Here is a 13,606-nt window from a genome sequence, read left to right as displayed (position 1 = left end):
CATCCAGAAGGCGAGGTCAGTACAGGTGCATCAAAGCTGGGACCAAGAGACTGAAAAACAGCTTATATCTCAAGGCCATCAGATTGTTAACCTGTCTAGCCCCGGGGTTCCGCTAGCGGAACTTCTCCCACATTTCACTGAAAAGGCAGAGCGCGAAATTCAAAAAATATTTTTGAGAAATATTTAACTTTCACACATTAATTAGTCCAATACAGCAAATGAAAGATAAACATCTTGTGAATCCAATCAACATTTCCGATTTTTAAAATGTTTTACAGCGAAAACACCACGTGTATTTATGTTAGCTCACCACAAAATACAAAAAAGCACAGACATTTTTCACAGCACAGGTAGCATGTACAAAACCAACCAAACTAACCAAGAACCAACCAAACTAACCAAGAAACAACTTCATCAGATGACAGTCTTATAACATGTTACACAATAAATCTATGTTTTGTTCGAAAAATGTGCATATTTGAGTTATAAATCAGTTTTTCATTGCAGCTACCATCACAGCTACCATCAGAAATAGCACCGAAGCAGCCAGAGTAATTATAGAGACCTACGTGAAATACATAAATACTCATCATAAAACATTTCTGAAAAATGCATGGTGTACAGCAAATGAAAGACAAACATCTTGTGAATCCAGCCAATATTTATGATTTTTTAAGTGTTTTACAGCGAAAACACAATATAGCATTATATTAGCTTACTACAATAGCCTACCACACAACCGCATTCATTCATGCAAGGCACGTTAGCGATAGCGATAGCCACGTTAGCGATAGCGAATAAACCAGCAAAAGATATTAATCTTTTCACTAACCTTCATAAACTTCATCAGATGACAGTCCTATAACATCATATTACACAATACATATATGGTTTGTTCGAAAATGTGCATATTTAGAGCTGAAATCTGTGGTTATACATTCTGAAAACTTAGCATCTTTTCCCCAGAATGTCCGGATATTTTTCTGACACTCACCTATTCTGACCAAATAACTATTCATAAACTTTACTAAAAAATACATGTTGTATATGAAATGATAGATACACTAGTTCTTAATGCAATCGCCGTGTTAGAATTCTAAAAAGAACTTCATTACGACATGCAGCTTACGTTATTGCGAGAGAGCGCCCAAAACTAAAAGTGAACATGTTCGACAGATATATGAAATAACATCATAAATGGGTCCTACTTTTGATGATCTTCCATCAGAATGTTGTACAAGTGGTCCTTTGTCCAGAACAATCGTTGTTTGGTTTTCGAATGGCATTTTTCCCTCTCGAATGAGCAAGCAAAACTAGCCAAGTGGCGCTAAGCCCTCCGTCACCAAACGCAAAGAACGCAACACGCCTAAACTCCCAAAAAATGTTTAATAATCTAATAAAACTATATTGAAAAAACATACTTTACGATGATATTTTCACATTTATCAAATAAAATCAAAGCCGGAGATATAAGACGTCTATAACGAATGCTTTTCAGAAGCCAATACTGGTGACCTTTATGCGCTTCCTGAACAAAATAATTCTGGGGTCATGTCATTCCAAGCTCTATCTTTTGACCATAGAAATACCTAGAAACCATTTCACCTCTCACAGCCTATTGACATCTAGTGGAAGGCGTATGAAGTGCATGTATACTAATAGATATCAAGCACATTTATAGGCAGGCCCTGGAACAGAGCCTCGAATTCTGATTTTTCACTTTCTGACAGGAAGTTTGCTGCAAAATGAGTTCTGTTTTACTCACAGATATAATTCAAACGGTTTTAGAAACTTGAGTGTTTTCTATCCAATAGTAATAATAATATGCATATTGTACGAGCAAGAATAGAGTACGAGGCCGTTTAAATTGGGCACGATTTTTCCCCAAAGTGAAAATAGCACCCTCTATCCTCAACAGGTTTTAAACAGCCATCACCAACATTAAGTGGCTGCTGCCAACATACTGACTCAAATCTCTAGCCACTTTAATAATTAAAAATTGGATGTAATAAATGTATCACTAGTCACTTTAAACAATGCCACTTTATATAATGTTTACATACCCTACGTTACTAATCTCATATATATATACTGTACTCTATACCATCTATTGCATCTTGCCAATGCCGCACGGCCATCCCTCATACATATTTTTATATGTACATATTCTTATTCATTCCTTTACACTTGTGTGTATAAGGTAGTTGTTGTGAAATTGTTAGATTACTTGTTAGATATTACTGCACGGTCGGAAGCACAAGCATTTCGCTACACTCACATTAACATCTGTTAACCATGTGTATGTGACCAATAACATTTGATTTGATTTGTGCAAGGGAGAATTGCCTTGGTCAGGCAGGTGACCAAGAACGCGATGATCTCTCTGACAGAGCTGCAGAGTTCCTTTGTGGAGATGGGAGAACCTTAGAGACGAACAACCATCTCTGCAGCACTCCACCAATCAGGCCTTTATGGTAGAGTGGCCAGACAGAAGCCACTCCTCTCTAAAAGGCACATTACAGCCCGCTTAGAATTTGCCAAAAGGCACCTAAAAGACTCTCAGACCATGAGAAACACGATTTTCTGGTCTGATGAAACCAAGATTAAACACTTTAGCCTGAATGCCAAAAACCATGTCTGGAGGAAACCTGGCACCATCCCTACGGTGATGCATGATGCTGGCAGCATCTTGATGTGGGGATGTTTTTCAGCAGCAGGGACTGGGAGACTAGTCCGGATTGAGGGAAAGATGAAAAGAGCAAAGTACAGAGAGATCCTTGATGAAAACCTACTCCAGAGCGCTCAGGACATCAGACTGGGGTGAAGGTTCATATCCCAACAGACAACGACCCTAAGCACACTGTCAAAACAACGCAGGAGTGGCTTCGGGACAAGTCTCTGAATGTCCTTGAGTGGCCCAGCCAGAGCCCGGACTTGAACCCGATTGAGAGGATCTGCTGAGAAGAATGGGAGAAATTCCCCAAATATAGGTGTGCCAAGCTTGTAGCGTCATATTCCAAAACACAAAACATTTTGTGAACACTTATCTCGTTGAATTTCGTGTCATTCAATTTTCGACTAAACATTCGACGTAAATACACAGACTAAACCTGACTTTATCCAGTCATGTTTGGTTTCATAGCAATCAACTGTTTTCTTGTAACACAACCAAACGTGATGGGTCATTTTGCGGGACGTATTGACCCAAAGAAACCGATTGGAAGACAACAAGTAACAACCTCATTGTGCACCAATTATATGACCGCTGTTTCGTTGATTGACTGTATTTTAACCCAATGACCACTGATCGTCTTGAAATCTAGCTGGGTAGATAGCCAATGAGCAGAGGTAAACGGCAATATGTAATGTTTCTGTGTTGGAAGACCAACCCATGTAGTAAACTCCGGCGTAAAGACGGTCATTCGCCATTGAAGATTCATACTGGAAGGAGCCAAGCTCATTACGCACAGCACTATTTCGGTAACACGCATCTTCAGCTGTTTATATATCGAACATCATGGCGAATAAGTCAGGGAAAGCTAAATCTAAGACTAGATATACGAATGTAGACAAAATTATAGAGGAAATTGATCGTGAAAGTGAAACATATGCTTTTGGAAGACGACTCAGTTAGCGACCATGACTCAAATGGAAGCATATTTTTTGAACGGAGAGGACATTGTTTTGGACTGGTAAGTTCTTCTCATGCTAATGCCGTTGTTTGAAATTAATAATATAAAATATTATTTGTGATTGTTTTTACATTTTATTTGCAATGTAATGAAATGTGTAAAGTACACATTGGCTATACTTCCTCCAGCGGCATGCTTCCTCCACTCAGTCTACATATTATGGATTAGAGGTAGCATGGTCGAGATGCGTGTGTCTGCCGCTCCACCCCACCCCCACATGAAATGTGAGGCAGGCCCACAACAATGGCCAAAGTGAAATGGAACAGCACTTTATGTTCCCTGCACTCTATATATATGTTTATTATACCTGTTGATACAGGGCTCATATGTGAAACTATTCTAACTGAACATTTTCTTTCACAGTGACACTGACGCCGAATGGGAGCCCCCAGTGCCAACGTGTACATCCCGCTCTGAAGCTGGTTCATCCAGCTGGACCCCTGCTGTCTCTGGCTCCACACCTCCCGGGCCATCTAGAGGTAAACTGTTCATATTTACTCTTGAGGTGCTGTCCTGTTGCACCCCCTACAACCACTGTGATTATTAGTGTCTGACCCTGTTGGTCATCTATGAACGTTTGAAAATCTGTTCTGTTATAATCTCTACCCGGGACAGCCAGAAGAGGACTGGCCACCCCTCATAGCCTGGTTCCTCTCTAGGTTTCTTCCTAGGTTTTGGCATTTCTAGGGAGTTTTTCCTAGCCACCGTGCTTCTACACCTGCATTGCTTGCTGTTTTGGGTTTTAGGCTGGGTTTCTGTACAGCACTTTGAGATATTAGCTGATGTACAAAGGGCTATATAAATAGATTTGATTTGATAGAGGACTGAGGGTCTTCCAAATATTGAAAGTGTGTAAATAGTTACCCATGTTATTTTGTAAATGTATATATATTTTTTCTTCATATTTTTTTCCCATTAGTTTTTTTCCCATTTTTTTCTCCTCCATTTTTTGGGGGGTGTGTTAGAATACCATTTTGGAATTTTGTATATAGTTATTTGTTTCAAAATGTATACCTTCACCAATTTGGCCACTTGGGTACATTTGGGCTACTTGTGTGGGACACCTGGGTGACTTCAAGATAAATGTCATGTAGCACACTCATTTTGGAAGTTATCATTCTGAAACTTTGCACAAGTACTATTGCCCTCTTATTTTTTTCACTGAAATTGTCCCCATATTCATATCTGAATGTTTGTTTATCTTGTTCATTTTAAAGATGATACAACAGTTAAAAATAAAAAAGTATGGCTTTTTCATTGTATTATCTAAACCATATCTATTGTGTTATATTCTCATACATTCAATTCACATTTACATAAACTTCAGAGTGTTTTCCTTTAAATGGTACCAAGAATATGCATATCCTTGCTTCTGGGCATGAGCTAGAGGCAGTTAGATTTGGGTATGTCTTCAGGCGGAAATTGAAAGGGGGGGGGGGGGGGTTAGCTGTAAGAGGATAACTATGTTAAGATTATATGGAATATGGATTTAGCAAATATGGATTTTAAAATGGGAAAACAAACTAAATCAAACATTTTCAATACAGAAACAAATCACTCTTAATTGGCGCAGTAACCTAGTGGAGAGATGACCTAGTGTAAAATGTGAATGCTAGATCTAAAAACAAAAGGAAATCATCATGCTAATGAAATGTTAACATGGCTGATGTATTGTGATGTAAGGAAAGGTTACATGAGGACAAAAAAATGAACACAGGAAAATTCTATTTGAGAAAAGGAATTGAATGACCACTATTGTATCACTGACATAATGATAGAACAGACAACTGGGAACCAATAGCCATTTGTAACACAGTTCACCTTAATAACATGGCCATCAACTGAAAGGAACTGAAATGAACTCAAGATGTCAGATCTATTAGTGAGAAGCAGCAGCACTCAAACACGCAGGAGGGAAGTATGCTTGTTAGACGTTTGGGAGATACTGTAAGCCAGACACATAGGGAGATTGGGAGAGGGGGAGTGACATCGACCAGCAGCAGACTGGAACTTGAAATCATCACTGGCATAAAAGTGACCCCAAGATAGACAGGCCCACTGGTCTAAAAATGAACCAATACAAGTGAAAGGGAAAGCATAGTTGATTTTCCTTGGCTGACAGTGTGTGTGTGTGTGTGTGTGTGTGTGTGTGTGTGTGTGTGTGTGTGTGTGTGTGTGTGTGTGTGTGTGTGTGTGTGTGTTACTATAACAGAACAGTTTAATTACTTTCACAGTTATAATATTGAATTAAATGTCACTGATTTAGCATGATAATAACACTCAATTAACATGTGTGTGTTGCGTGCTTAAAATAACCATCTGCACACAGTAACTTTATTCCCCAATAAAACCCACTCTACATTGCTAACTAAATATTCTTGGGCATCCAAATAAATTACCTTAAGGGAGATGACTTACTTGACTGAAGCCCTTGGCTCTTTTAGGCCAATGTAGTGCATACCATACATACCCCCTTATAACCTCTCTCACAGGTCAACAAGCTGACAAACCTCTCTCTCCCTCTCCAGATCCTAAAAAACAGAGCCTGGACGGAGAGGAGAGGAGCTGAGCTGAGAGAGCTGAAACAGAGCCTGGTAGAACGGAGAGGAGAGGAGCTGAACTGAGAGAGCTGAAACAGAGCCTGGTCGAACGGAGAGGAGAGGAGCTGAGCTGAGAGAGCTGAAACAGAGCCTGGTAGAACGGAGAGGAGAGGAGCTGAACTGAGAGAGCTGAAACAGAGCCTGGTCGAACGGAGAGGAGAGGAGCTGAGCTGAGAGAGCTGAAACAGAGCCTGGTCGAACGGAGAGGAGAGGAGCTGAGCTGAGAGAGCTGAAACAGAGCCTTGTCGAATGGAGAGGAGATGAACTGAGAGAGCTGAAACAGAGCCTGGTCGAACGGAGAGGAGAGGAGCTGAGCTGAGAGAGCTGAAACAGAGCCTGGTCGAACTGAGAGGAGATGAACTGAGAGAGCTGAAACAGTGCCTGGTCGAATGGAGAGGAGATGAACTGAGAAAGCTGAAACAGAGCCTGGTCGAACGGAGAGGAGAGGAGCTGAACTGAGAGAGCTGAAACAGAGCCTGTTTGAACTGAGAGGAGAGGAGCTGAACTGAGAGAGCTGAAACAGAGCCTGTTTGAACTGAGAGGAGAGGAGAGGAGCTGAGCTGAGAGAGCTGAAACAGAGCCTGGTCGAACTGAGGAGAGGAGCTGAACTGAGCTGAGAAGGTAGTAGTAATTAGTATTCGGATCCACAAAGCTGCGGCCTGGTCTCCTGTTTAATAATCCTGGTGCAGCCAGTCTCCATCACCTGGTGGTGCAGGGTTCATTCTCCACTCTACATGTGTTTTTTTGCCACCCCTGGGGCCCTGTGTAATTACTTTGCACTGATGAGAAAACGTGTGGCTTAAAGTACCATTGTGTACTGCAATTACACTCATGGAGTATCCTACTCTTACATTTCACATAAGGGAGGGAGAGATGTGGGTCTTTGGCCCTGGTCGATATCTTGCTCCTAAAATCTTAGTCCAGTCTGATATTGCCAAAGGTCAATGAGTAGCCATCAACTCTTTATCTTCCAAGTCATAGGACGATGCAGGTGATGTTTGAAAATGTACAGTATACAGACGTTTACTTTATTCCAAGTTGAGAATTAACAGTCCCTCAGACTGGAGTAATAGTAATTTATGTTTTCTGTGTGTGTGTGTGTGTGTGTGTGTGTGTGTGTGTGTGTGTGTGTGTGTGTGTGTGTGTGTGTGTGTGTGTGTGTGTGTGTGTGTGTGTGTGTGTGTGTGTGTGTGTGTGTGTGTGAGTTGTCCATTGCACGTGCTCGTGTGTGTGTTGTCCTCTCTCTCTGTGTGTGTGTGTATTGTTCTTTCTGTGTGTTTTGTATGTGTGTGTCGGCACGTGAAGAGGAGTGTGACTCTGGGTGGGACACTGGTTGTTGCTCCTGTGCTTATGAAAATAAATGATGGGGAGGGTTGAACTGGCAGCACTGCACAGGTGTCAGAGAGAAGAGAGATGCTCCTCTGAACTGACGGGCTTACAGGCTGACGACGCTATGCTTGGTTTGCATTGAGATGCATGACGACACCCCTGCTTGTCTCGACCCCCCGATTGTCCTACCAACTGCTGATGGGAGTGTGTGTGTGTGTGTGTGCAGGCACTGTCGGCTCACAGTCACTCTCTGCCACACGTCCCCTATCAGTATTCCACTGCCACTTCTGCTGATTCTACTCCTGTCTGTTGCTCGCTGCACCTCACCTCAACTTGCCCCTCCTCAATCTTCAGCCTCTCTTTACAGGACTGTATGTCACTGTACTTTCCTCCAAAAACCCAGAGGAAGGGCACATGCTGAAACGCATTGATCTTTAACAATAAGGAAGCATTTTTGACATCCACTTTCATAGTCCTCCAAGAGTTGCTGAATATCCTTATATTCACTGTACTTTTCCTCTGAGAGACTCAGCTTTTTGCTACTGGCTCTTTTCTCACACACATACGTAGCGGGGCTCAGGTGCCATGTCAGCAATGCACAGACAAGACCCACGACCTTCACGGATACATCCCATGACAGCGCGGATTAAACCATGCAGAGCAGTGGGTGTGACAGAGAGAGATGTGGAGATTAACGGTGTGTGTGTGTTTGCAATTGCAGAGTCCAGACAGTCCATTCGTTCTGTCTATATTAATTCAGTACAGGGCAGAATAAATCATTGACTTAAGCGCTGCAAGCTGCAATGAAATAGACCTCTACTGCTATCTGGTGGTGAAATAATGACATGACGTAAAAAGCATATGCCATCATCGACTCCTTTCCATCTTACTCTGTTCTGGGCTGTCTTCTCCAGCTCATTTCACCTCATGCCAGATCTTTTGGTCTTTTTTTGTCCGTTTGAAGCTCTCACCTCCACGTGTTGACAACAGCCTCTCTTTCATTTCCCTAGCTGCATCCAGTACAGAGCTTGCCTGGTGATGGAGGGGGGTTTTAAGAGGGTGTGGCCAATCCATCCATCTCCATCTTCTCCTTTGGATCTCCTCCTCTGCAGAACATGACTGATGCGCTCCCAACCACCACACCCACACCAATCACCACACCACTACCAACCACCACACCACTACCAACCACCTCACCACTACCAACCACCTCACCACTACCAACCACCACACCACTACCAACCACCACACCACTACCAACCACCTCACCACTACCAACCACCATACCACTACCAACCACCTCACCACTACCAACCACCATACCCACACCACTACCAACCACCACACCCACACCACCACCAACCACCACACCACTACCAACCACCTCACCACTACCAACCACCACACCACTACCAACCACCACACCACTACCAACCACCACACCACTACCAACCACCACACCCACACCAACCACCACACCACTACCAACCACCACACCCACACCAACCACCACACCACCACCAATCACCACACCACTACCAACCACCACACCACTATCAACCACCACACCCACACCAATCACCACACCACTACCAACCACCACACCCACACCACATCCAACCACCACACCACTACCAACCACCACACCAACCACCATACCACTACCAATAACCACCACACCACTACCAACCACCACCACACCACTACACCACCACCAACCACCACACCCCCATCACTACCAACCACCACCACACCCACACCACTACCAACCACCACCACACCACAAACAACCACACCACTACCAACCACCACCACACCACACCACTACCAACCACCACCACACCACAAACAACCACACCACTACCAACCACCACACCACTACCAACCACCTCACCACTACCAACCACCTCACCTCACCACTACCAACCACCACACCACTACCAACCACCACACCACTACCAACCACCACACCCACACCACTACCAACCACCATACCACTACCAACAACCACCACACCCCCACCAATCACCACACCACTACCAACCACCACCACACCCACACCACTACCAACCACCACACCACACCAACCACCACACCACTACCAACCACCATACCACTACCAAAAACCACACCACTACCAACAACCACACCACTACCAACCACCACACCACTACCAACCACCACACCACTACCAACCACCACACCACACCAACCACCACACCACTACCAACCACCATACCACTACCAAAAACCACACCACTACCAACAACCACACCACTACCAACCACCACACCACCACCAACCACCACACCACTACCAACCACCACACCAATGCCACCAACACCAGATGTCTCAGGACGACTCGAGTGTGAGAGAGAGTAGAAGCAGCAAGATGCGGACTGAACACAGCTATGTAGACCACCTTAAGATAAAAACGTAATATTCAATATCGGTAAGTTAGACTAATATTAGCACTGCACAATCTGTTGGGTAATAACCTTCAATCTGGATAACAACACATACCAAATCATAAGACTAGAGAAATGTATCGACAAATATTACGAAAACAAGCGACACCCAAACACGACGGAGTGTAAGACAGGGGAACCTATTTCAAAATGAAAACGTGACTCTTCTACAGACAGACGATTTAATATTTTCACCAGCGGGAATGGTAAAGGTCGAAACCCATCTGTTAAAATCAATAACTGATGAACTGGATATACTTGAACTAGTCAGTAAAGATATAAAAGAGTTTAAGGCCTCGAGATGAGTGACGAAAGAAGCTGCGACATTGGAGAAAGACACAAACAAGCTGAAAGGGACAGTCAATAAGATTGAAAACAAAGTTAATGAACTGAAAAAGGAGAACATTGTTCTGAGAGAAGCCTCACTTGACATACAGACTAGATACATGAGAGAGAATCTGGTACTTACAGTTATACAAGAGAAAGAAGGAGAAGTTCCTGAATCTGTAGTTAGAGAGTTCCTCCTTACAGCGCTTCAGATCCCACGCAAAGCTATTGACAAAATAGTACGGAAATAGGCATGAATGACCAGTTCCCGAAGGACATAGGCATGAATGACCAGTTCCCGAAGGACATAGGCATGAATGACCAGTTCCCGAAGGACATAGGCATGAATGACCAGCTCCCGAAGGACATAGGCATGAATGACCAGTTCCCGAAGGACATAGGCATGAATGACCAGTTCCCGAAGGACATAGGCATGAATGACCAGTTCCCGAAGGACATAGGCATGAATGACCAGTTCCTGAAGGACATAGGCATGAATGACCAGCTCCTGAAGGACATAGGCATGAATGACCAGCTCCTGAAGGACATAGGCATGAATGACCAGCTCCTGAAGGACATAGGCATGAATGACCAGTTCCTGAAGGACATAGGCATGAATGACCAGTTCCTGAAGGACATAGGCATGAATGACCAGTTCCCGAAGGAAATTGCAGAACGGCGTAAAGTTCTACATCCAATTTTCAAGGAAAATAGATTGAAAAGGAAACACGTAGATCTCGTGGTCGATAAACTGTATATTGAGAACCAGTTGTTCAGAGACACAGACTACTCCATGGCTATTTTAAAGATGACAAAGTTCTCATAGAGGCAAATAATGAAACACACAATTCTAGCCCTGTTATGGATTTTAATAATACAACAAAAAAAGTGTAGCTTTTCTATCTATGTTCAAATATAACTAATTGGAACACAAAAGCACTAATTCAACATGGTGGAGATAGAAACACAGTAAACAGAAGGCACAGTATGTATGGATGGATGGTGTGGTGTGTATTTTGATGTTTGGGAAAGTGTGGCGTTGAGTGAGAAAGGAAATGGTTGCTGTAGTGTCTTAGCTCTTATTACTTATTTATATAATAAGAAAGACTCTGAATACAAAGAATTGAACTGGAGCTTCACATTTACTAAAACGAGTTAGTACCAGAATAACATAGAACAACACTGCGCATGGTTCTCCATTCTTAAAGGGGACATCAGTAATTAACAGAACATTTACATTTACATTTACATTTAAGTCATTTAGCAGACGCTCTTATCCAGAGCGACTTACAAGTACATACATTCATACTTTTTTTTTTTTTTTTTTTTTTTTTTTCGTACTGGCCCCCCGTGGGAATCGAACCCACAACCCTGGCGTTGCAAGCGCCATGCTCTACCAACTGAGCCACACGGGGCCCACACGGGGCCCATAACATTCCTTCTCTTATACAATCAGAGTTACTTTTACCAAACCACAACTGAATCATTTCCCAGAACTTGTAGTTATTTTGCATCTTTTAATTTGAACTTGAACAGTTAGTTTTTGTTTGTTTATTTATAAGTCCAGTCTGTCTGGTGGACGGTGCCTTCGTTCTGGGTAGCGCCTAGGATTGTCTGGAGGCTCCTGAACTTCCTCAGTGTGGGCTTGTTCCATTATAGCTTCTGCTATAGCAGCACCTTCATCAACACGTTCCCTTCTTTCAGCCTGGGGTCTCTTTACTGCTCCACCGCCCTCTACAGTTCCCTGTGTGTCACTCTCAGGAGCTCTCTGTGCCTGTTCTCTCTCGATTGTTGTGCTGTTTTCCGTGGAATGCATTTGGTTAATGTGATGCCGCCACATTATGTCTGGGCTCACTTGAACCTGGTAAGTTCTGGGTCCCGTTTGTGTATGTACGGTCCCTCTTGTTCATTTCCCTCCCCTTCTGTAGTCTCGCACCATCACTTCCTGTCCTGTTTGGAGATGGCGCTCCCGGCCACCGGAGAGTATCACCGGAGAGCACTTCATTATGCCTGTTTGGCTTCATGTCCAGCTGTGTGCGGAGAGGCCTCCCGAACATCAGTGTGGCTGGGCTTTCATTTGTCGTGGCATGTGGGGTGTTTCGGTAGGAGGCCAGGAACTTGGCCAGTTTTGTTTGCAAAGTCCCTTCGTCTCATTTTGCTGCACGAAGTCCTTGCTTTAGGGTTTGCACAAAGCCTTCTGCCAGCCCATTGGTGGCAGGGTGGTACGGAGCTGAGGTTGAGTGTTTGATTACATTTACTGACATGAATCTTGTAAACTCGTCACTTACAAAAGCTTACGCGTTGTCACTTACCAGCTGCAGCGGCAATCCTAAGCGTGCAAACGTTGTTCTGAGACACTATCGTCTAAGCTGAGGTGGAGGAGTCAGTGCAAAACACCTCTGGCCATTTGGAATGGGCATCAACTATAACCAGAAACATGTGCTTTTCAAAGGGACCAGGGTAGTCCACATGAATTCTCTACCATGGCTCTGTGGGCCTTTCCCATGGGTGGACTGGGAGAGGAGCAGGCATGTGAAGGGTTTCCTAACATCCGCTACAGTTCTTTGCCATGTTTTCTATCTGTTGATCCAGATCCGGCCACCAGAAGTGGCTCCTTGCGAGCAGCTTCATTTTGACAATTCCAACATGACCTTCATGAAGTTGCTGCAAAACCTGATGTTGGCATTTCTGGGGTATCATGACTCTGAGTCCCCATCTTAAACATCCTTGGTACGTTGTAATTTCGTTTCTCCGCTGGAAATACGGAGTCAGCTCCTTTCTGCCTGTAGCTGGCCATCCTGACATGGTGTAGGTGAACACTTTTGACAAGGTCACATCTTTCCTTGTCTCCCGTTTGATAACTGTGCTTATGACCGGTAGTGCCTCGAGCTGAGTGGTATGGAAAATGTCCACTGCATGATCATGTCATCCAGGATACACTGGGTTCCTGGGATTCCTTGCAAAATCTGGTCAATAGTTCGTTGCCAAATGGCTGAGGCCGATGCAATGCCCAAAACGAGGCGGTTATACCTGAATAGACCTTTGTGTGTGTTTATTGTCAGATATTGTTTGAAGCTTTCTTCAACCGGTAGCTGCAGGTAAACCTGTTTCAAATCTAATTTTACTGAAATGTTTCCCACCAGCTAGTGCAGCAAAGATGTCATTGAGACATGGCAAGGGGTATTGGTCC

The 13,606-nt window shown here is 43.7% G+C and overlaps 1 non-coding gene across 1 annotated transcript; it reads right to left on the bottom strand.

Annotated features, from left to right (window-relative positions):
• Window positions 1-11,757: 11,757 nt before the first annotated feature.
• Window positions 11,758-11,833, bottom strand: trnaa-ugc (transfer RNA alanine (anticodon UGC)). Its single transcript has one exon. It is a non-coding gene; the product is annotated as a tRNA-Ala (tRNA).
• Window positions 11,834-13,606: the final 1,773 nt, after the last annotated feature.

Source organism: Salvelinus fontinalis, chromosome 22, assembly GCF_029448725.1.
Source record: "Salvelinus fontinalis isolate EN_2023a chromosome 22, ASM2944872v1, whole genome shotgun sequence".
NCBI classification, from domain to species: Eukaryota; Metazoa; Chordata; class Actinopteri; order Salmoniformes; family Salmonidae; genus Salvelinus; species Salvelinus fontinalis.
Note: the sequence above shows the minus strand (reverse complement) of the source record. Positions and strands in the feature narration are given on the sequence as shown.